This window comes from Triticum urartu, chromosome 6A (genome assembly GCF_056163025.1).
Source record: "Triticum urartu cultivar PI428250 chromosome 6A, HENAU_Tu73, whole genome shotgun sequence".
NCBI lineage: Eukaryota > Viridiplantae > Streptophyta > Magnoliopsida > Poales > Poaceae > Triticum > Triticum urartu.
In genome coordinates, this window is record NC_141878.1 from 522,587,283 (window position 1) to 522,609,778 (window position 22,496).

Here is a 22,496-nt window from a genome sequence, read left to right on the forward strand (position 1 = left end):
TAAACTCCATCTTGTTATCCTCGATGGCAACAATACAATACGTGCCTTGCTGCCCCTGCTGTCACTAGGAAAGGACACCGCAAGACTGAACCCAAAGCTAAGCATTTCCCCCATTGCAAGAAAGATCAATCTAGTAGGCCAAACCAAACTGATAATTCGAAGAGAGTTGCAAAGATAACCAATCATACATAAAAGAATTTAGAGAAGATTCAAATATTGTTCATAGGTAAACTTGATCATAAACCCACAATTCATCGGTCTCAATAAACACACCACAAAAGAAGATTACATCGAATAGATCTCCACAAGAGAGGGGGAGAACTTTGTATTGAGATCCAAAAAGAGAGAAGAAGCCATCTAGCTAATAACTATGGACCCGAAGGTGTGAAGTAACTACTCACACTTCATCGGAAAGGCTATGGTGTTGATGTAGAAGCCCTCCGTGATCGATGCCCCCTCCGGCGGAGCTCCGGAAAAGGCCCCAAGATGGGATCTCACAGATACAGAAAGTTATGGTGGTGGAATTAGGGTTTTGGCTCTGTATCTGGTAGTTTGGGGGTATGTAGGTATATATAGGAGGAAGAAGTACGTCGGTAGAGCAACATGGGCCCCACGAGGGTGGAGGGCACGCCTGGGGGGGGGGGGGGTAGGCGCGCCCCCCTACCTCGTGCCCTCCTAGTTGCTTTCTTGATGTAGGGTCCAAGTCCTCTGGATCATGTCCGTTCCGAAAATCACGTTCCCGAAGGTTTCATCCCGTTTGGACTCCGTTTGATATTCTTTTTCTGCGAAACTCTGAAATAGGCAAAAAAAACAACAATTCTGGGTTGGGCCTCCGGTTAAATGGTTAGTCCCAAAAATAATATAAAAGTGTATAATAAAGCCCAATAATGTCCAAAATAGGATATAATATAGTATGGAACAATCAAAAATTATAGATACGTTGGAGACGTATCATACATCCCCAAGCTTAATTCCTGCTCGTCCTCGAGTAGGTAAATTATAAAAACAGAATTTTTGATGTGGAATGCTACTTGGCATAATTTCAATGTAATTCTCTTAATTGTGGTATGAATATTCAGATCCGAAAGGTTCAAGACAAAAGTTCAATATTGACATAGAAATAATAATACTTCAAGCATACTAACTAAGCAATTATGTCTCTTCAAAATAACATGGCCAAAGAAAGTTATCCCTACAAAATCATATAGTCTGGCTATGCTCCATCTTCACCACAAAAAGTATTTAAATCATGCACAACCCCGATGACAATCCAAGCAATTGTTTCATACTTTTGGTGTTCTCAAACTTTTTCAATCTTCACGCAATACATGAGCGCGAGCCATGGACATAGCACTATATGTGGAATAGAATGGTGGTTGTGGAGAATACAAAAAGGGAGAAGATAGTCTCACATCAACTAGGCGTATCAACGGGCTATGGAGATGCCCATTAATAGATATCAATGTGAGTGAGTAGGGATTGCCATGCAATGGATGCACTAGAGCTATAAGTATATGAAAGCTCAACAAAAAGAACTAAGTGGGTGTGCATCTTACTTGCTTGCTCACGAAGACCTAGGGCATTTTGAGGAAGCCCATTATTGGAATATACAAGCCAAGTTCTATAATGAAAAATTCCTACTTGTATATGAAAGTGATAACATAGGAGACTCTCTATCATGAAGATCATGGTGCTACTTTGAAGCACAAGTGTGGAAAAAGGATAGTAGTATTGTCCCTTTATATATTTTTTGGGCCTTCCTTTTTTTATTTGGCCTTTCTCTTTTTTATATTTTTTTCTTTTGGGACAATATTCTATGAATGATGATCATCACACTTCTATTTATTTACAACTCAATGATTACAACTCGATACTAGAACAAAGTATGACTCTATATGAATGCTTCCGGCGGTATACCAGGATAGCAATGATGCATGAGTGACTTGTACGAAAGAATTATGAACGGTGGCTTTGCCACAACTGAAATGTCAACTACATGATCATGCAAAGTAATATGACAATGATGGAGCGTGTCATAGTAAATGGAACAGTGGAAAGTTGCATGGCAATATATCTCAGAATGGCTATGAAAATGCCATGATAGGTAGGTATGGTGGCTATTTTGAGAAAGGTATATGGTGGGTGTATGATATCGGCAAAAGGTGCGCGATATTAGAGAGGCTAGCGATGGTGGAAGGGTGAGAGTGCGTATAATCCATGGACTCAACATTAGTCATAAAGAACTCACATACTTATTGTAAAAATCTATTAGTTATCGAAGCAAAGTACTACGCATGCTCCTAGGGGGATAGATTGGTAGAAAAAGACCATCGCTTGTCCCCGACCGCCACTCATAAGGAAGACAATCAATAAATAATTCATGCTCCAACTTCTTCACATAACGGTTCACCATACATGCATGCTACGGGAATCACCAACTTCAACACAAGCATTTCTCAAATTCATAACTACTCAACTAGCACGACTCTAATATCACCATCTCCATATCTCAGAACAATTATCAAGTATCAAACTTCTCATAGTATTCAACACACTCATAAGATTTTTTTTATAAATCTTGAGTGCCTAACATAATTAAAGCAAATTACCACGCTGTTTTGTAGGACTCTCAAAATAATCTAAGTGAAGCATGAGAGAACAATAGTTTCTATAAAACAGATCCACCACCGTGCCCTAAAAGATATAAGTGAAGTACCAGAACAAAAACTATAGAACTCAAAAGATATAAGTGAAGCATATAGAGTATTCTAACAATTTCTGAATCATGTGTGTCTCTTTCAAAAGGTGTGTACCGCAAGGATGATTGTGGAAAACTAACAAATAAAGACTCAAATAATACAAGACGCTCCAAGCAAAACACATATCATGTGGTAAATAAAAATATAGCTTCAAGTAAAATTACCAATGGAAGTATACGAAAGAGGGGATGCCTTCCGGGGCATCCCCAAGCTTGGGCTTTTAGGTATCCTTAGATTATCTTGGGGTGCCATGGGCAACCTCAAGATTAGGCTCTTGCCACTCCTTGTTCCATAATCCATCAAATCTTTCACCCAAAAATTAAAAACTTCACAACACATCGTGAGCTCCATTAGCGAAAGAAAACAAAACACCACTTCAAGGTACTGTAATGAACTCATTATTTATTTATATTGGTGTTAAACCTACTGTATTCCAACTTCTCTATGGTTTATAAACTATTTTACTAGCCATGAACTTTTCAAAATAAGCAAACAACACATGAAAAATAGAATCTGTCAAAAACAGAACAGTCTATAGTAATATGTAGCTAACGCAAGTTCTGGAACCCCAAAATTCTAAAATAAATTGCTGAACGTGAGAAATTTATCTATTAATCATCTGCAAAAAGAATTAACTAAATATCACTTTTCAAATAAAAATGACAACAATTCTCGTAAGCGCTAAAGTTTCTGTTTTTTACAACAATATTAAAAAGACTTTCCCCAAGTCTTCCCAACGGTTCTATTTGGCACAAACAATAATCTCTGCCTAATAATAAAGCATGAGTCTCTGGGTTCACCGTCGCGCCGTTTTTGCAAAAACGTCCCTGTGATTTTTAATAATTGATCCCGCAGTCCACCCGTGGAAACAACGTTTCGGATTTCTGCCCCACGCGTGGACACACATGAAAAAAAACCCACCCCCGAGTCAAGCGACCGCGCCTCGCACCCCCATCTGGATCCGCCGCCTCCCCGCCGCCGGCCCGCATCGTCCGCCGCGCCCTCCTCCCCGTGTCGTCCAAGTCCCTCGCGTGCAATTCGCCGACGCCGATGCCCAGGCCGCCGCACTCCGGGCTCGCGCCGGCCGTCTCGAGCGCGTGCCGCCGACCGCGACGGGCTGCTCGGCACACTCCGCGCCGCCACGGGCAACGGGTGGTAGGAGGAGGAGAGGGAGGTGCAGACAGCGGAGCTGGTAGGAGGAGGAGAGGAAGGTGGAGGAGGCAGAGGAGCCAGTAGGAGTAGGAGAGGGAGGTGGAGGCGGCGGAGGAGCGGACGGGGATGATGGGGACAGATCGGACTACAAGCCAGAGGATGAGGGCATCACACCGCCTACCGATTCCTTCCTCCTCGCGTCCCGGTTACATGGCCGTCGCTGCGGTCGCCCAGCACCGACCGCCTTGCCCCGATTAGCTTTTCTCATGGTCATGGAGCTATCTCTTATTAGATCTGATTGTATCCCTGTTTATGGTGATTGGGTTGGTGTAGATGAATCGACAACTAAGCTCGGGACGTGATATGGTGCTCGGTGTAGGTGGCCATGGTGGACCTGAAGCTGGCTGAGATAAGCGATGGGGTAAGTGTTGTGCTCCTCCCGTTCTCATTAACCAAATAGTGCAGACTGTGGCTGCATGACTGCTGTATATATCCACTTGGATGACCAAAATCAAACTGATAGAAAGAACCAGATATAGTGCTAAGTTATAGTTCGTCAACATATCCATATTAGTTCAGAGATCCTCACAACAAATCTGTACATTCAGAATGACCACCAAAATCCAGCAGTACAATTAACTAGATTGGGAGAATTTATTTGATCAATATGTGCACATGAAACAATAAATTAACCCGTGTGAACTATATTTGAGTTAAGAAAAAACTGTTCGATATTCTTTTTGGTCTGCAGATTGAGCGGCGGCGCTCCCGATCCGATTGGGAGTAGGACGACGGCGGCGAGCACATGGCGGACGAGAGGAGGAGCAGGAGGGGAGGCGCGGAGGCAGGGCCATATGCATCGGACGCGCGCGTTCGCCGGCAATCAACGTGGACGCATTGGCCGTCCATGGCGGCTCAGGTCGATGTAGGAGGACGAGGGGAGGAGCTCGCGAGGCCCGGCACTAGGACTGGAGCGGAGGCGGCTGGATCTGGTGATTCTGAAGGGGCTGGCGACGAGCGGCTCCGTGGGCGGCGACCTGCGGGGTTCAAGCGGCGGCTGCCATGAAGGTTTGTCAGATATACTTCCATTTTATGCATGGGTTGATCCATCCCCTGGATACTGTAAGGGTTGCATTTCAATAGAGCATTGCATCATTTTGCTTTAATTATTTAAACTGCCTAAATGGTACAAGTTGATTGTAGGTATGAGCGATCTGGTTTCCCCTTTTGTTGTTCTATACGAGGATGATGCAGATGCCTTTTGGTGTTTTGAGATGCTACTGAGAAGGATGGTAATTTGTATCTATGTCAAACTATACTGCAGGTTGGTATTTTTGCATGACTTAATGCATGATATAAATTTTGTTGCATCTCAGCATGAAAATTTCCACCTCAAGGGACCGACAGGAGTTATGAAGCGGTTGGAAGCATTGTGGAAGATCATGGAATTGACAGATAGGGAAGTAATAAACTGGTAAGGATCAAATAGGCAAATGGAGTCCTAATTTTCTTGGAGGTAAATCAAAGCTCAATGCTGAACCCTTGGTACCTCCTCCATGTTATGTTAGGACAAGAAAACAACCCAAGGGGCACCAAACCATTTATGCTCAGCTAGCTTTAGATTTTTGTTTTTGCATAATTAAGATGACAAGTTTGCAGACATACGATACTAGCTAGCTAATTTTAATCCCATTACAATGTTATAGATAGCTTCCTGTAGCTCCATGTTTTTACACCAGCAAGTGGCACATTTTGAACTAACCTGGCCCTTTCGCCGGGCTGACAAAGTTGAGATTTTTTTTTCAATTTTGTTGCGGAGTCTGCATACATATGCTGCGCGCGCGCTCACCCTCTGCTCAGACACGTTCAAGGCTCTCGACCTCAGCCAACGATCTGCATACATATGCTGCGCGCGCGCTCGCCCTCTGCTCAGACACCGTCAAGGCTCTCGACCTCAGCCAACGATCTGCCGAAGATAACGTGGCAGCCACCAACTTGTGGTTGCTCAGCGTGCGCTCCTTCATCCGGTTACACATCGACCACCACAAGATATGGTTGTGGTCTCGGCTTTTAGGATGGAGGCCTTCAACTGCATTTTCTCATGGACGAACTGACCAATGCAGCATACCTTGCTTCAATTTCTTTGTCGTAGAAGCTGAGAGTATATGGTCTGAATTTATATTATAGAGTGTGTGTATGAGAACCGATTCAGAGTATGTTGGCCATTTGCGTTCTGAAGCTTTTTGTTGTATGATTTCTATGGGAGAGAATGATACACGAGCCAGTAATAATACAACTAAAATTTGTGAACATATCATTACAAAATGGTTGGCTAGATAATGTACGGATTCTACTATATATGATCATTTTCTTTATAGCTATACACTTATTTAGAATACTGTACAATTTTATCTATAGCTCATTTTGTTAGTAATGATAGGAAAACGAGGAATGTTTTTCTACTTGTCGATCTTCTATCCCCTATCCACCCCGTTTCACTCATGTTCCCACTTTCAAAGAACGGACGTGGATTTGTGGGGTCTTGAACATGTTTTGATGTTTATTGGGTGCATTTGGATTTTTTCTCCCGTTGCAACGCACGGGTATGTATGCTAGTTAAACACAAAAAACACAATCAAAACAGGGGCTAGATAAATTATTTATTACTAAATAGGAGCAAGAAGCAAGGAATAAAAATAAAATTGGGTCGCCTTCCAACAAGCGCTATCGTTTAACGCCCCTAGCTAGGCATAAAAGCAAGAATAAATCTAGGTATTGCCATCTTTGATAGGCAATCCATAAGTGGCTCTCATAATAGATTCATATAGTAATTTAATTTTCTTTCTAGGGAAGTGTTCCATGCCTTTCCTTAACGGAAATTGGAAAATAATATTCCCTTCCATATCAATAATTGTACCAATCACTCTAAGGAAAGGTCTACCAAGAATAATAAGACAAGAAGGATTGCAATCTATGTCAAGAACAATAAAATCTACGGGAACATAATTCCTATTTGCAACAATAAGAACATCATTAATTGTTCTCATGGTTTTCTTAATAGTTGAATCCGGAAGGTGTAAGTTTAAAGAGCAATCATCAAAATTACGAAAACCTAGCAAATCACACAAAGTCTTTGGAATCGTGGAAACACTAGCACCCAAATCACACAAAGCATAGCATTCATGATCTTTAATTTTAATTTTAATAGTAGGTTCCCACTCATCAAAAAGTTTTCTAGGGATAGAAACTTCCAACTCAAGTTTTTCTTCATAAAATTGCATCAAAACATCAACGATATGTTTGGTAAAGGCTTTATTTTGACTATAAGCATGAGGAGAATTTAGCACGGATTGCAACAAGGAAATACAATCTATTAAAGAGAAATTATCATAATTAAATTTTTTGAAATCCAAAATAGTGGGTTCATTGATATTTAAAGTTTTGACCTCTTCAATCCCACTTTTAACAATTTTAGCATCAAGATCTAAAGACTCCGAATTTCTGGAACGCCTTCACGGTAAAGGTGGATCATATTCAGTCCCATCATTATCAAGATTCATATTGCAAAACAAAGATTTAATAGGGGACACATCAATAACTTTTAGATCTTCATCTTTATTATCATGGAAACTAGAAGAACACACTTTTATAAAGCAATCTTTCTTAGCACGCATCCTAGCGGTTTTTTCTTTGCACTCATCAATGGAAATTCTCATGGCTTTGAGAGACTCATTGATATCATGCTTATGGAATAGATCTAAGTTTCAAAGAATCAATATCAAGATAAATTCTATCAACGTTCCTAGCCAACTCATCAATCTTAAGCAATTTTTCTTCAATCAAAGCACTGAAATTCTTTTGCGAAGTAATAAATTCTTTAATATTAGACTCAAAATCTATAGCGACCAGACCTCAAACGGTCGAGTCTCTGTGCATAAGTGTCATCCCTGGATCGGTAATGCTGACACGCGCAATACTTGCAGGATTTATAACAGAGTAGCAATCACACACTTATTACATCGAATGTCTCAAAGGAGAACTTATTACAATAAATATGGCTTAAGGCCATCTAATACGATAACAACGGAAGGCTTGGAAGATAAAGTGAGTCCATCAACTCCAATGGCATCACTGAGTGAAAGACCACGACCTAAGGCTCCTTACTCGTCGTCTGAAAAGTCTGCAACATGATAGTTGAAGCCCGAAAACGGGTCAGCACATAGAATATGCTGGCAAAGTAACACAAGAGAGTAATGAACAGAATAATGTTATCACTACATGCATATTTGGCTGGTGGAGGCTGTATGGTTAATAGGTTTTGCGAAAAGCCTATTTTCCCCTACTTCAAAGGAATATATTTTATTGAACTACAAAGTTGGTTGAAAACATTGAGAATGGTAAACCCCATCTCAATCACAATTAAAAGTAACTAACAACCAATCAAAATTAATTTAGAGTGATGAGATCCACATGATAATCCAAGAACCAGATACTCAAGATGTCCATAACCGGGGACACGGCTAACCATGATTAGTTTGTACACTCTACAGAAGTTTGCACACTTTTCCCCACAAGACTCGATCTCCTCCGTTGGATTTCTCGCACTGCATGGTGTTTGAGAAACGGATGACCGAGACACAGTCTTTCAGAAGCGTTAGCACCTTACCATGGGTAGACAGTACCACCTACATCCCCTACATCTGCTAGTCTACCACTGTAAGAGTTCACACGACTTAATCAACTATGCTAGAGCCCATAATAGCTTGTGGCTGCACATGGAAGTTTCTAGCATGAATAATCTTATGATCCCTTTGAGTCTGGGTGGCAGTCTATAGGAGAATCGCACGGTACCCCGGGATTTCCAAAAATACAGGTAATCACTGGAATTCCCCAGGTGCCTCAATCCACCCAGATGTGTATTTAAGTTGCCACCTTAAGTTGAACCATTAATTAAAAATCTCACATCTGTCATTAATACACTCAAACCCAATCCACGTCTACAAGCATAGCATAGTAGTACAAGAAACGTAGAAGTAACTCCCAAGGTTTTGATAATAAAACAGGTGATAGGTTCTACCTCATCATCTACTTCCCAATACCCACAATTTAATTCAGATCCTAACCATGCAATTGTTTGAGGATTCATCTAATGCAATAAAACAGGGTAGTAAATAGGTATGACCAAAGTGTCACTTGCCTTGCTGATGATCCGCGAAACCTAGAGACTCGTAGTAGCACGCGTCACACTCCGGGTACTCTATCGCAAACAAACAAGCATACAATAAGAAATCAAGCAAGGCCACGGGTAAAACTCAAATAAGAGATCTAACCAGAAAGTTCAACTTAAGAACTCCAGTTTGCAAAAAGAATCAAATCAAACGAAGCAACAAAACTCGAACGACGAGAGAAATAAGCTTCATTTACTAATCTGGACTAAAGTCAAATTTTACAGTAGCAAAAACTTGTTTAAGTTGGTTAAACAGAAAGAGGGCTTCGAGACGATACTCTAGGCACTTGAATCGCCTGATTCCGATAAACGAGCGAAAAGTTAAAACTAAAACGAAAATCGGATTAGAAATCATGATTGAAAATAATCGCGGAAAATCCGAGAAAAAGAAAAACTGACGAACAGGCTAACGAACGAACGTTCGCTGTGTGCGGCTAACGGACGAAAACCGTTCGTTAAAACAAAAGTATGAACGGACGTCCGCTAAATAACTAAACTGAAAAAACCGAACCAAAACTAAAAAAAGGATCTAGGGTTTCGGGAAAAAAACCGATCGGTTCTCTCATGAAAACCGAGGCGGCGACGACTACCTCCGACGAGACGGCGGCGGCGGCTAGGGCTAACAGGGCGCGGGTGGCGGGTGGGCTGCAGGGTGCGGGGCGGCGGCTTATAAAAGGGCCGGCCCGAGGTCTCCTGGCTGGGTACGGCCCAAAGTCGGTTTGACTTTAAAAAAAAATTCCGACGTGCAGAAAAAGAAAGAAAATAAATACTAAACGGACTCCAAAAATCCCAAAATAAAATTTCCCCGTCCTCTAAAAATAGGCCGGACTAGGTGAACATTTATTTGGGCCTATTCACAATTTTGAAAAATGCATATTTTTCCTAATTCAAATAAAATAGCGATAAAACTCCGAATAAAAATCTTATTTGATTTTAATATTAAATATCCAATATTTCTTTATTTTGAGGAAGTCATTTTATCCTCTCTCTTTTATTTTTATAAAAGAAATATTCGAGAGAAAAATAATTAAAATCAAACGATCCTTTTTTCAAAATTCGAGAAAACTCAAATATCAAAATAACGAAATCCCCAACTCTCTCCGTAGGTCCTTGAGTTGCGTAGAATTTCTAGGATCAAGCCAAAATGCAATAAAATATGATATGCAATGATGCTCTAATGTATAACATTCCAAATTGAAAATTTGGTATGTTACAAACCTAGCCCCCTTAAGATGAATCTCGCCCTTGAGATTCGGGTTGGCTAGAAAATAGGTGAGGGTGATCTTTCCGTAGGTCTTCCTCTCGTTCCCAGGTGGCTTCATCCTCGGTATGGTGGCTCCCCTGAACTTTGCAAAATTTGATAACCTTGCTGCGTGTAACACGGCTGGCAAACTCGAGAATTCTGACTGGCTTCTCCTCGTAGGTCAAATCGCTATCCAACTATATCACTTACAACGACACTGTATCTATCAGAGGAATATCAGCCATCTCTGTGTGGCACTTCTTCAACCGAGAAACGTGAAACACATCGTGAACTCCGGACAATCCTTCGGGTAATTCCAATTTGTAAGCAACTTCTCCCATACGTTCCAAAACTTTGTATGGTCCCACAAAACGTGGTGCTAGCTTCCCCTTAACTCCAAAGCGCTTCACTCCTCGAAGTGGCGATACACGAAGATACACTCTGTCTCCAACTTCGTAAACTGTCTCCTTGCGTTTTGAATCCGCATAACTCTTCGGCCTGGACTGGGCTACCTTGAGTCTATCGCGAATCAGCTTAACCTTCTCTTCAGACTCTTAAATCAGATCTGGCCCAAACAACTGTCGGTCTCCAACTTCGTCCCACAACAACGGTGTTCTGCACCTCCTTCCGTATAGTGCTTCGAAAGGGGCCATCTTCAAACTGGCTTGATAACTGTTGTTATAAGAGAACTCCGCATACGGCAAATTATCATCCCAACTAGATCCATAATCTAGTGCACAAGCTCTCAACATGTCCTCCAAAATCTGATTTACTCTCTCGGTCTATCCATCTGTCTGCGGGTGAAAAGCTGTACTGAACTCTAGCCTGGTTCCCAAAGTTTCATGCAACTGATTCAAAAACTTTGAAGTAAACTGGGTTCCTCTATCTGATACAATGGTCCTCGGAACTCCATGCAGACATACGATCCTGGTCATGTATATCTTTGCCAACTTAGCACTAGTGTAAGTGGTCTTAACTAGGATGAAATGAGCTACTTTCGTCAAACGATTGACTACAACCCATATCGAGTCATAGCCTGAACGAGTCCTAGGTAATCCCGTGATAAAATCCATGCCTAGCTTATCCCACTTCCATTCGGGTATCGGCAATGATTGCAGCAATCCTGCTGGCTTCTGATGCTCTGCCTTCACCCTCTGACATACATCACAAACTGCTACATACTCTGCAATATCCTTCTTCATTCCGGTCCACCAGAATCTATCCTTTAGATCCAGGTACATCTTGGTATTTCCTGGGTGAATCGAATATGGTGAGTCATGGGCCTCTTGCAGAATCAACTTCCTGATCTCCTGATCATTTGGCACATATATGCGGTCCTCAAACCATAAGGTATCGTGCTCATCCTCACGAAATCCTTTAGCTTTTCCTTTGCTCATTCTTTCCTTTATCTCGGCAATCTCCTTGTCTGTCTTCTGCGCTTCTCTGATCTTATCCATCAAAGTAGACTGAATCTCCAAAGCTGCTACATAACCTCTCGAAACTATTTCCAAACATAGCTCGCGAAGGTCTTCTGCTAACTCCTTGGATAACTCTCCGGTCATGAGTGTATTGACATGACTCTTGCGGCTCAACGCATCGGCTACTACGTTAGCCTTTCCGGGATGATAGTGCAACTTCATATCATAATCCTTAATGAGCTTCAACCATCTCCTCTGCCTGAGATTCAACTCCTTCTGCGTGAAGATATACTTCAAACTCTTGTGATCCGTGTATACCTCTCAATGGTTTCCGATGAGAAAATGTCTCCAAGTCTTCAACGCATGCACTATGGTTGCTAACTCCAAATCATGCGTGGCATAATTTAACTCATGGGGTTTAAGCTGTCGTGAGGCATATGAAACAACTCTTCCTTCTTGCATAAGCACTGCTCCAAGTCCTCGACGAGAAGCGTCGCAATACACTTCATAATCCTTGCGTTGATCTGGCGGAATAAACACTGGTGATGTAACCAGGCGTCTCTTCAACTCCTGAAAACTGGCCTCACATTCCTCAGTCCATTTAAATTTGGTGTCCTTCTTCAACAACTCAGTCATGGGCTTTGCAATCTTCGAGAAATTTTCAATGAACCTCCGGTAGTATCCTGCGAGTCCAAGGAAACTCCGGATCTCTCCAACTGTCATGGGTGACTCCCAATTTTTCACAGTGACAACATTGGTGGGGTCTACCGCTATTCCTTCTCTGGATATAACATGTCCAAGAAATCCAACTTCCTTGAACCAAAACTCACACTTTCTGAACTTGGCGTATAATTGATGTTCTCCGAGCTTCCTAAGTACTAAACGCAAATGCTCTTTATGCTCTTCTTCATTCTTCGAGTAGACCATAATATCATCAATGAACACCAGAACGAACTTATCCAAAAACTCCATAAACACCTTGTTCATCATGTTCATGAAATAGGCAGGTGCGTTTGTTAGGCCAAATGACATAACGGTATACTCATATAGCCCGTACCTTGTGGTAAAAGTTGTCTTAGGTATATCCTGCTCTCGAATCTTCAACTGGTGGTACCCTGATCGCAGATCGATCTTGTAAAACACCTTAGCTCCTTGCAACTGGTCAAACAAATCATTGATCATCGGTAGTGGGTACTTGTTCTTGATCGTTACTTCATTCAGTCCATGATAATCAAGAACCATCCTTAACGATCCATCCTTCTTCTCCACTAGAAGTACCGGTGATCCCCAAGGTGACGAACTTGGGCGGATATAACCTTTATCCAGTAACTCCTTAATTTGCTTCTTAATTTCCTCCAAATCTTGTGCGGGCATTCTGTACGGTCTCTTAGATATTGGCCCTGTGCCTGCCAAAAGCTCAATCAAAAACTCAATGTCTCTATCCGGTGGCATGCCTGGCAACTCTTCGGGAAATACATCCGGGAAATCCTTCACCACTGGTACTTCCTCCTGTACAACTCCTGATAAGGAATTTACTTGAGTCCCATCCGGCACATGCCGGGATACATACATGATCCTTCTTCCTTCTGGGGTGGTGAGCAAAATCGACTTACTGGCACAGTCAATGTTCCCTCCATACTTCGATAACCAATCCATGCCTAATATTACATTCAATCCTTGTGACTCCAATACTATTAGTGTAACACCCCGGATGTAACTTTCCCTATTTGTACTCCAACTCTTGCCGTTTCCGGCGTTAAGTTATTTATTTCCTCGGGTTCGGGTTTTTGTCTCCGTGTGTTGTTGTCATTGTCATGCATCTCATATCATGTCATCATGTGCATTGCATTTGCATACGTGTTCGTCTCATGCATTCGAGCATTTTCCCCGTTGTCCGTTTTGCATTCCGGTGTTTCGTTCTCCTCCGGTGGTCATTTCTAGCTTTCTTTCGTGTGTGGGGATTAAACATTTCCGGATTGGACCGAGACTTGCCAAGCGGCCTTGGTATACTACCGGTAGACCGCCTGTCAAGTTTCGTACCATTTGGACTTCGTTTGATACTCCAACGGTTAACCGAGGGACCGAAAAGGCCTCGTGTGTGTTGCAGCCCAACACCCCTCCAATTTGGCCCAAAACCCACCAAACTCTGCTCCATGTCCTAGAGCGTTCGATCACGATCGCGTGGCCGAAAACCGCACCATATTTGGACTCTCCGAGCTCCCTCTATGCCTATAAATATCACCCCCTCCGAAATTCACGGGTCTCCCCTCCCCCTAAACCCTAGATCCATCCACGCGCCGCCGCCGGACGTGTCCGGACGAGGCCGGACAGCGTTCGCCCAGCCCCGCCGCTGCCACGTGGCCACGCGCCACTCGCCCGCCGCCGCGCGGCCCGGGGAGCCCGGAGCCGGCCCCCGAGGCCCATCGCGCTGCTGCCGCCGCCTCCACGCGCCGCGCCGCCCGCTGCCGTCGCCGCCGCGCGCGCCGGCCGCTGCCGCCCCGCCCACCGTGCCTCGCCGCCCCTACCGCGGGAGCCCGCCGCCGAGGAGCGCCGCGCCCGCGCCGCGCCGGCCCCGCTCCTCCCCATCTCCGGCAAGCCCCGGCTGGCCCTCCCTCCTACTCCGACGAGAAGCTCCGGCGAGCTCAAGATCCGGCCTCGGTTCGCATGCCCGCCGAAGAACCCTAGATCTGGTTGTTTTTTTCTCCAAGTCCTTAAAATTTTCAGTCCATATGCTCCTGTTCAAGGCCCCGTAACTTTGCATCCGTAGCTCCGATTCATGCATATAGCATATCAAAATGTTCGTCTCGATGAGTACATCATTTCATTCCATTGCATCATTTTCATTTGAGTGCATCTTGATGCCCGAAATGCTGTTAGAAGGAGGCTTCGGGAGTTAATTGTCAGATCTACTAGTTCATCTTAGACTTTTGTCATTTTTGCCATGATTATTGTGTGCATGATATGCCTGTGAGTCCTACATATGTTTTGTTAAGGATTTTGTTATCTTTCCAGAGGTGCAACCCATGCATTTTTGTGATGTGTGTGGTGACTTGTGCAAGCTTGCAAAGTGAGGCACCCGGTAAATCTGTTTTCAGGGACTTAGTAGTTTTCACTAAGTCTGGGGTTATTTAGTTCATGATGCCATATGTCCATACTGTTTCCTAGTGATCCGTGCCTCTTTTGAGGATGATAAGTATTTTGTTAATCTTGTTATGCTCTATCCATCCATGTCTTTGTTTGCAATTATGGAGCAACCTAGATTGAGTCAATCGAGCTCTACTTTTGCTTCGTTGTGAATCTGGGCAGATCGTCAACTTGTTTGCGATTTTGCCGATGCTATTGTAGTTGGTCCATGCATGCTATGCCATTGTTCTTGCCATGTCTAGCTTGCATTTTGTGCCTTCTTAAGGGATGTATGCTTGTCTTGCCAGGAATTGCACCGTAGTGAGTGCATCGAGCTCGTAAACATGCCTTCGTGAGTTATGTTTCAGCATGTCCCAGTTTTCACTAAGTCTGAAAACTGATTATGTTTTTTCTACGTTCGTGTGCTTGTTAGTATATTTTCTGATCCCTTTTGGCTCAAGGTCAGTAAGGGATTTTTGTTAAGCTTGTTGAGTAGCTCCATGCCATGTCTTTCTTTGTCATGTTCAGGTCATGTAGCATGTTGTTTCGTTGCTCCGAAGAGGGCTATATGATCTGAAATTCCAGACAAGTGTTAATTTCACTAAGTCTGAGATCTGTTATCCATTTGCGTTTTTGCCATGCTTGTTTGAACCTGTTAATGGATGAATTGGCCGTAGCTCAGTGCTAGACTTTTGTTGAGCATCCTGTGTGCATCCCTGCCATGTATTTTGTTGTCATGGTTGGGTGCTGTAGCATGTTCATTTCATTGCATTTAGATGCCTACTTGCTGTAAATCGCAGACCGTTGTCATTTTTGAAACGCTTGCCATTTCCAAACCGTAACTCCGATTCCGGCGTTCTTTATATCATTTTCAAGCGATTTCATCTCATCTTTCCAGTGGCACACTTGGAATTCCAAGTTGAGGCCAGGTTCATGCATTTCCTGTCATATCTTGCATTTTGCATCCCGCATCGCATCCCGCATAGCATATCATCATTTCATCATATTGCTTGGTCTTGCACGTGGTTGATTGTATCCTTGTTGCTTGTTTGTCTTGTTTGGGTAGAGCCGGGAGACGAGTTCGCTAACGAGGAGCCCGTTGAGTTTGCTCTTGAGGATCCAGTCAACCCTGACAACTGTGCAGGCAAGATGATCATACCCTCGAAATCACTACTATCTTTGCTATGCTAGTTTGCTCGCTCTTTTTCTATGCCATTGCTACGATGCCTACCACTTGCTTGCCAGCCTCCCAAATTGCCATGTCAAACCTCTAACCCACCTTTGTCCTAGCAAACCGTTGATTGGCTATGTTACCGCTTTGCTCAGCCCCTCTTATAGAGTTGCTAGTTGCAGGTGAAGATTGGAGGCCGTTCCTTGTTGGAACATTTATTTACTTGTTGGGATATCATTATATTGCCATGTTATCTTAATGCATCTATATACTTGGTAAAGGGTGGAAGGCTCGGCCTCTGGCCTAGTGTTTTGTTCCACTCTTGCCGCCCTAGTTTCCGTCATATCGGTGTTATGTTCCCGAATTTTGCGTTCCTTACGCGGTTGGGTTATAATGGGAACCCCTTGATATTTCGCCTTGATTAAAGCTTTTCCAGCAATGCCCAACCTTGGTTTTACCATTTGCCACCTAGCCTTTTCTTTCCCTTGGGTTCTGCAGACTCAAGGGTCATCTTATTTTAACCCCCCGGGCCAGTGTTCCTCTGAGTGTTGGTCCACCTGTCAGCTACCGGTGGCCACCAGGGGCAACTCTGGGCTGGCCTACCCGTACCTAGGACAATCTGAGTGTGCCCTGAGAAAGAGACATGTGCAGCTCCTATCGGGATTTGTTGGCACATTCGGGCGGTGTTGCTGGTCTTGTTTTAACCTGTCGAAGTGTCTTGAGTTACCGAGATACCGAGTCTGATCGGAACGTCTTGGGAGGAGGTCTATTCCTTCGTTGACCGTGAGAGCTTGTCATGGGCTAAGTTGGGACTCCCCTGCAGGGATTGAACTTTCGAAAGCCGTGCCCGCGGTTATGGGCAGATGGGAATTTGTTAATGTCCGGTTGTAGATAACTTGAACCTTAATAAAATAAAATGAATCAACTGAGTGTGTTACCGTGACGGCCTCTTCTCGACGGAGTCCGGGAAGTGGACACGTGTTGGAGTAATGTTTGCGCAGGTTGCTCTCTAGTTTCTCGCTCGCGCTTTGCCTCCTCTTCTCGCTCTCCTTTGCGAATAAGTTAGCCACCATACTTGCTAGTCGCTTGCTGCAGCTCCACTCATATTTTACCTTGCCTTACCTATAAGCTCAAATAGTCTTGATCGCGAGGGTGCGAGATTGCGGAGTCCCTGTGGCTCACAGATTACTATTACACCAGATGCAGGGCCTAATGATTCCGCTCCAGGAGACGCGTGTGAGCTCAAGTGGGAGTTCGACGAAGACTCTCAACGATACTATGTTTCCTTTCCCGATGATCAGTAGTGGTGCCCAGTTGGGGGTGATTGGGACCGTGTCGCATGTTGGGTTCTCTTTTATTTTGGCACCGTAGTCGGGCCATGAGTGTTTGGATGATGTAATGTTATTTATGTACTTGATTGACGTGGCGAGTGTAAGCCAACTATGTTATCTCCCCTCTATTATTCATATTACATGGGATGTTGTGAAGATTGCCTAACTTGCGACATATGCCTTCAATGCGATTATGTCTCTAAGTCGTGCCTCGACACGTGGGAGCTATAGTCGCATCGAGGGTGTTACAAGTTGGTATCAGAGCCTTCCCCGACCTTAGGAGCCCCATTGCTTGATCGTTTTTAGCGGCCGAGTTGTGTCTAGAAAAATGTTTTGAGTCTGTAGGAATTATATATCGGAGAGTTTAGGAATTCTTTTTACTTCCCAGTCTCCTCATCGCTCTGGTAAGGCATCCTGACGTAGAGTTTTGACTCTTCTCTTCTCAAACTTCACTAAATTTTTTTTAGGATCACGCGGGAATCTTGGAATCGTTCCGATGGTTTTATGATGAGAACATTGACTTGGTGCCTCCTGTCAGGGGTTTAGTGGAAGTGTCCCGGGGAGTTGAGCTCTGAGGTGTTGTCATCATAATTTTATCGTTGCAGTTCTGGAATACCTGAGTTTAGTACGCCGACATCGAAAATCTCTTTTATGCAGTTCGTTGGTGAGATAACCTCGACGCCACCCAGTACTGGGGCGGGAGTTCGGGAGTATCGCCATAACTTGTATAACGGATGCTTTTCGAAGGTTGAGGTAGATGGTTTCCGAAGGTTTCTTGGTTATGTGTTGAAGGATGGATACAGCTGGATGTAGGATTTGCTAGTTTGGGTGAGATATTATGCTTCCCCTGTATCCCCAACACCTGATTGCATAACCGGAAAGGTTCGGGAGTTTCATAGGTGGGAATTCTAGTAGCTCTAGTTTTTCTTCCACGGATATTGGTTTGAGATTGGGATTTCTTATCGGTTATTCGTTCTTGATCCGTACCTTGTTGATTTATTTCTCTACCTTAATTCTACGTGGCTTCTCAATTTATGGATATGTGACCATTTCAAGAGGAATGCATTCGTTCATTTTGTTCGGATGTGAAGACTATATGTTGCAATTTTCATTCCGTTGGATTCAGCTTCAAAATTTATCTGTCTATGTGCTAAGGGTGGTCAACCTCTTCAGGATGGCTCCTCCAACGCGCATGACTCCGAATCCTGATCCGCCACCGCCTCCACCTCCTCCAGAGGCATGGCAAGCTGTGATGGCCGCAACCAATGCAAACACACAGCTGATCATGCAAATTCTCCAAGAGCGCAATCAAGGCAGTCAAGGGAATCAAGGCAGCAATCAGAGTCACTTTGCTACACTCAACCAGTTCCTTGCTAACGGGCCAAAGACTTTCAGCAATTGTGTTGAGGCAACCGATGCTGACGATTGGCTTGTGGATCTGTGCAAGCATTTCGAGTGCAGTAACGTCAGGCCTAAGGACTTTGTTAAGTTCGCTTCCTTCCAACTCAAAGATCAAGCTGCAGAATGGTTCCAGCAGTACAAGGACTCCAGAGGTGGACGTGTTATCACTTGGGATGATTTCCGTCGAGATTTCCGAGCTCATCATATTCCGCAGAGCGTGGTTGAAAGCAAGCGTGAGGAATTCCGCAATCTGAAGCAAGGCTCTTTGTCTGTCTATGACTACAACAAGTTGTTCCAGAAGCTCGCCTGCTTTGCCAAGCAGGACGTCCCTGATGAGAAGAGCATGATATATCAGTTCAGGGGTGGTCTCAGAGAAGAAATTCAGCTAGCTCTTGTTCTCTTTGAGCCCTTGAGGTACGATGAGTTCTACAACATGGCACTGAAGCAAGAGGCTGCTCAGTTGAGGTGTGATGCTTCCAAGAAGCGAGTCAGAGATGTTACTCCTTCTTCCTCTACTCAAGTGTCCAAGAAGCAGAAGTTTTGGCTTCCTCCTCCTCCGTTCCGTCAGCCGTATCAGCAGAAGAGCAAAGGTGGCAGTGGTTCTTCCCACCCACCCAACCCTGGCTTTCAGAACAAGACTTCGTCTCAAGCTCCAAGATCGAGTGCTCCGTATCACCGTCCGCTTTCAGAGGTCACGTGCAACAAGTGCCAACATAAGGGTCACTATGCCAACAAGTGTCTCAACCAGAGGCGTCTTCCTCCTCCTCCTCCTGTCAGATCGGCAAGTACAGCTGTGGTCAAGCATAACCCCAAGCATGCCAAGGTCAACTTGATGAATGCAGCTCAGGCAGAGGACTCGTTAGATGTGATCATGGGTAACCTTCCTGTTAATGATATTCCAGCTAAAGTTTTTTTTGACACTGGTGCATTGCATTGCTTCATCTCGAGACCGTTTACAAATAGGCATGATTTGGTTTTGCAAGTTTTGCCTAGTCCTTTAGCAGTTGTCTCTCCCGGTAAGCGCATGCAGGCTAACTCCATCGTTCCGGATGTTTCTATCACTTTGGGTGACTACAAGTTCTTGGCTTCTCCTACGGTTCTCGGTGACTCGGATATTGATCTTATTCTCGGAATGGATTGGCTTTCTAAGCACAAGGCTCAGCTTGATTGTGCAGCAAGGCAGATTCAATTGACTCATTCGTCTGAGGATGTAATTGTCTTTGCTGCTCGTGATGATACCATTCGTCTATTTTCTCTCAATGAGAAGGGTGAATTGGATGCCATCTCGCAAATTCCAGTCGTTTGCGAATATCAAGACGTCTTTCCAGAAGAGCTCCCAGGAATGCCTCCGCACCAGCCAGTTGAATTCGTTATTGATCTTGAGCCTGGCACGGAACCTGTGTGCAAGCGTCCTTACAAGCTCGGACCTGAAGAGTTGAAGGAGCTGAAGAAGCAACTCGATATGCAAGATAAAATGGGTCTCATCCGGCCTAGTTCTTCTCCATGGTGTTGTGGTGTTCTTTTTGTGAAGAAGAAGGATGGAACGGACCGACTTTGTGTTGATTACCGTCCAGTAAACAAGAAGACCATCAAGAACAAATACCCACTTCCCAACATCAATAAGCTGTTCGAACAACTCAAAGGTGCCCAAGTATTCTCCAAGCTTGATCTCCGTATGGGTTATCACCAGATTCGCATTCGTGAAGAAGATATTCCCAAGACAGCATTCAGAACAAGCTTTGGTTCATATGAATACACTGTCATGTCTTTTGGCCTCGCCAACGCTCCTCCGACGTTCTCTCGCATGATGAATTTCATCTTCAACGCCTACACCAATGACTTCGTTTTGGTCTGTCTCAACGACATTCTGGTTTTCTCCAAGAACAAGGAAGATCATGCCAAGCATTTTCGTTTGGTTCTTGATAAGCTCAGGGAACATCAGTTCTACGCCAAGTTCTCCAAGTGTGAATTCTGGCTCGATGAGGTTCTTTATCTTGGTCATATCATCTCTGCCAAGGGCATTGCCGTGAATCCTGAGAAGGTGTCTGCAATTGTGAATTGGGAACCTCCTCAGAACGTGAAGCAACTCCGCCGTTTTCTCGGTCTCGCAAGCTATTGCCGAAGATTCGTTGAAAACTTTTCCAAGATCGCGAAGCCTCTCTCTAATCTTCTTCAGAAGCACGTCAAGTACGTTTGGTCTCCGGAGTGTGATATTGCTTTCAACACTTTGAAAGAGAAATTGATCACTGCTCCAGTTCTGACTCCGCCTGATGAATCCAAGCCGTACGAGGTCTTTTGTGATGCCTCTCTCCAAGGTCTTGGCGCAGTATTGATGCAAGAGAAGAAAGTTGTTGCTTATACTTCTCGCCAGTTGAAGCCTAATGAGAAGAACTACCCCACTCATGATCTCGAGTTGGCGGCAGTTGTGCATGCTCTTTTGACTTGGAGACATCTTCTATTGGGAAGAAAAGCGGACATTTTCACTGATCACAAGAGTCTCAAGTACATCTTCACTCAGCCTAATCTCAACCTCAGGCAAACTCGTTGGGTTGAAATGATTCAAGAGTATAATCCGAGTATTGAGTATACTCCAGGCAAGGCCAACGTGATTGCTGACGCTTTGAGCAGAAAGGCTTATTGCAATAGTCTGATTCTCAAGCCTTATCAACCCGAGCTTTGTGAAGCTTTCCGCAAACTTAATCTGCAAGTTGTTCCTCAAGGTTTCCTCGCCAACCTTCTAGTCTCTCCTACCTTAGGAGACCAGATTTGCCAAGCCCAGCCTCTTGATGCTATGGTGAAAAAGGTGAAGATTGGGATTGGCAAGAGTCAGTCCAAGTACAAGTGCTACCGCCTTGATGACAAGGACACTCTCTTCTTCGAGGATCGTATTGTTGTACCCAAAGGTGACCTTCGTAAAGTGATCATGAACGAGGCTCACAATTCTCTCCTCTCCATCCACCCTGGGAGCACGAAGATGTATCAGGACCTCAAGCAAGCTTATTGGTGGACTCGAATGAAGCATGAGATCGCTCAATTCGTGAATGAATGTGATGTCTGCAGAAGAGTGAAGGCAGAACACCAAAGGCCAGCAGGTCTCCTCCAACCTCTTGCCATTCCAGAATGGAAGTTTGACCACATTGAAATGGACTTCGTGACTGGGTTTCCTAAGTCCAAGCGTGGCAATGATGCTATATTTGTTGTCATCGACAAACTCACCAAAGTGGCTCATTTTCTGCCTATCAAAGAGTCGATCACTGCAGCTCAATTGGCAGAACTCTATACCTCTCGTATTGTCTCTCTGCACGGTATTCCACAAGTGATCTCTTCAGACCGTGGCAGCATCTTTACCTCGAAGTTTTGGGATTCTTTTCAGAAGGCCATGGGCACCAACATCCGCTTCAGCACAGCTTTCCATCCTCAAACAAGCGGTCAAGTCGAGCGTGTCAACCAGATTCTTGAAGATATGCTCAGGGCTTGTGTGATCTCCTTCGGCATGAAGTGGGAGGATTGTCTTCCTTATGCTGAATTCTCCTACAACAACAGTTTTCAAGCAAGTTCGGGCAAGGCCCCTTTTGAAATTCTGTATGGCAGAAAGTGCCGTACCCCTCTCAACTGGTCTGAAACCGGTGAACGTCAGCTTTTGGGTAATGACTTAATCACAGAAGCAGAAA

At 44.1% G+C, this 22,496-nt stretch overlaps 1 long non-coding RNA gene across 2 annotated transcripts; it reads left to right on the forward strand.

Moving 5' to 3' along the window:
• The first annotated feature begins 3,652 nt into the window (after positions 1-3,652).
• LOC125514644 (uncharacterized) lies at positions 3,653-6,169 on the forward strand. Of its 2 annotated transcripts, XR_007286543.2 has the most exons (4): positions 3,653-4,332; positions 4,663-4,979; positions 5,115-5,203; positions 5,288-6,169. It is a non-coding gene; the product is annotated as an uncharacterized LOC125514644 (long non-coding RNA). The 2 variants fall into 2 exon arrangements; XR_007286542.2 differs by having other exon boundaries at positions 3,655-4,332; positions 5,115-6,169.
• Positions 6,170-22,496: the final 16,327 nt, after the last annotated feature.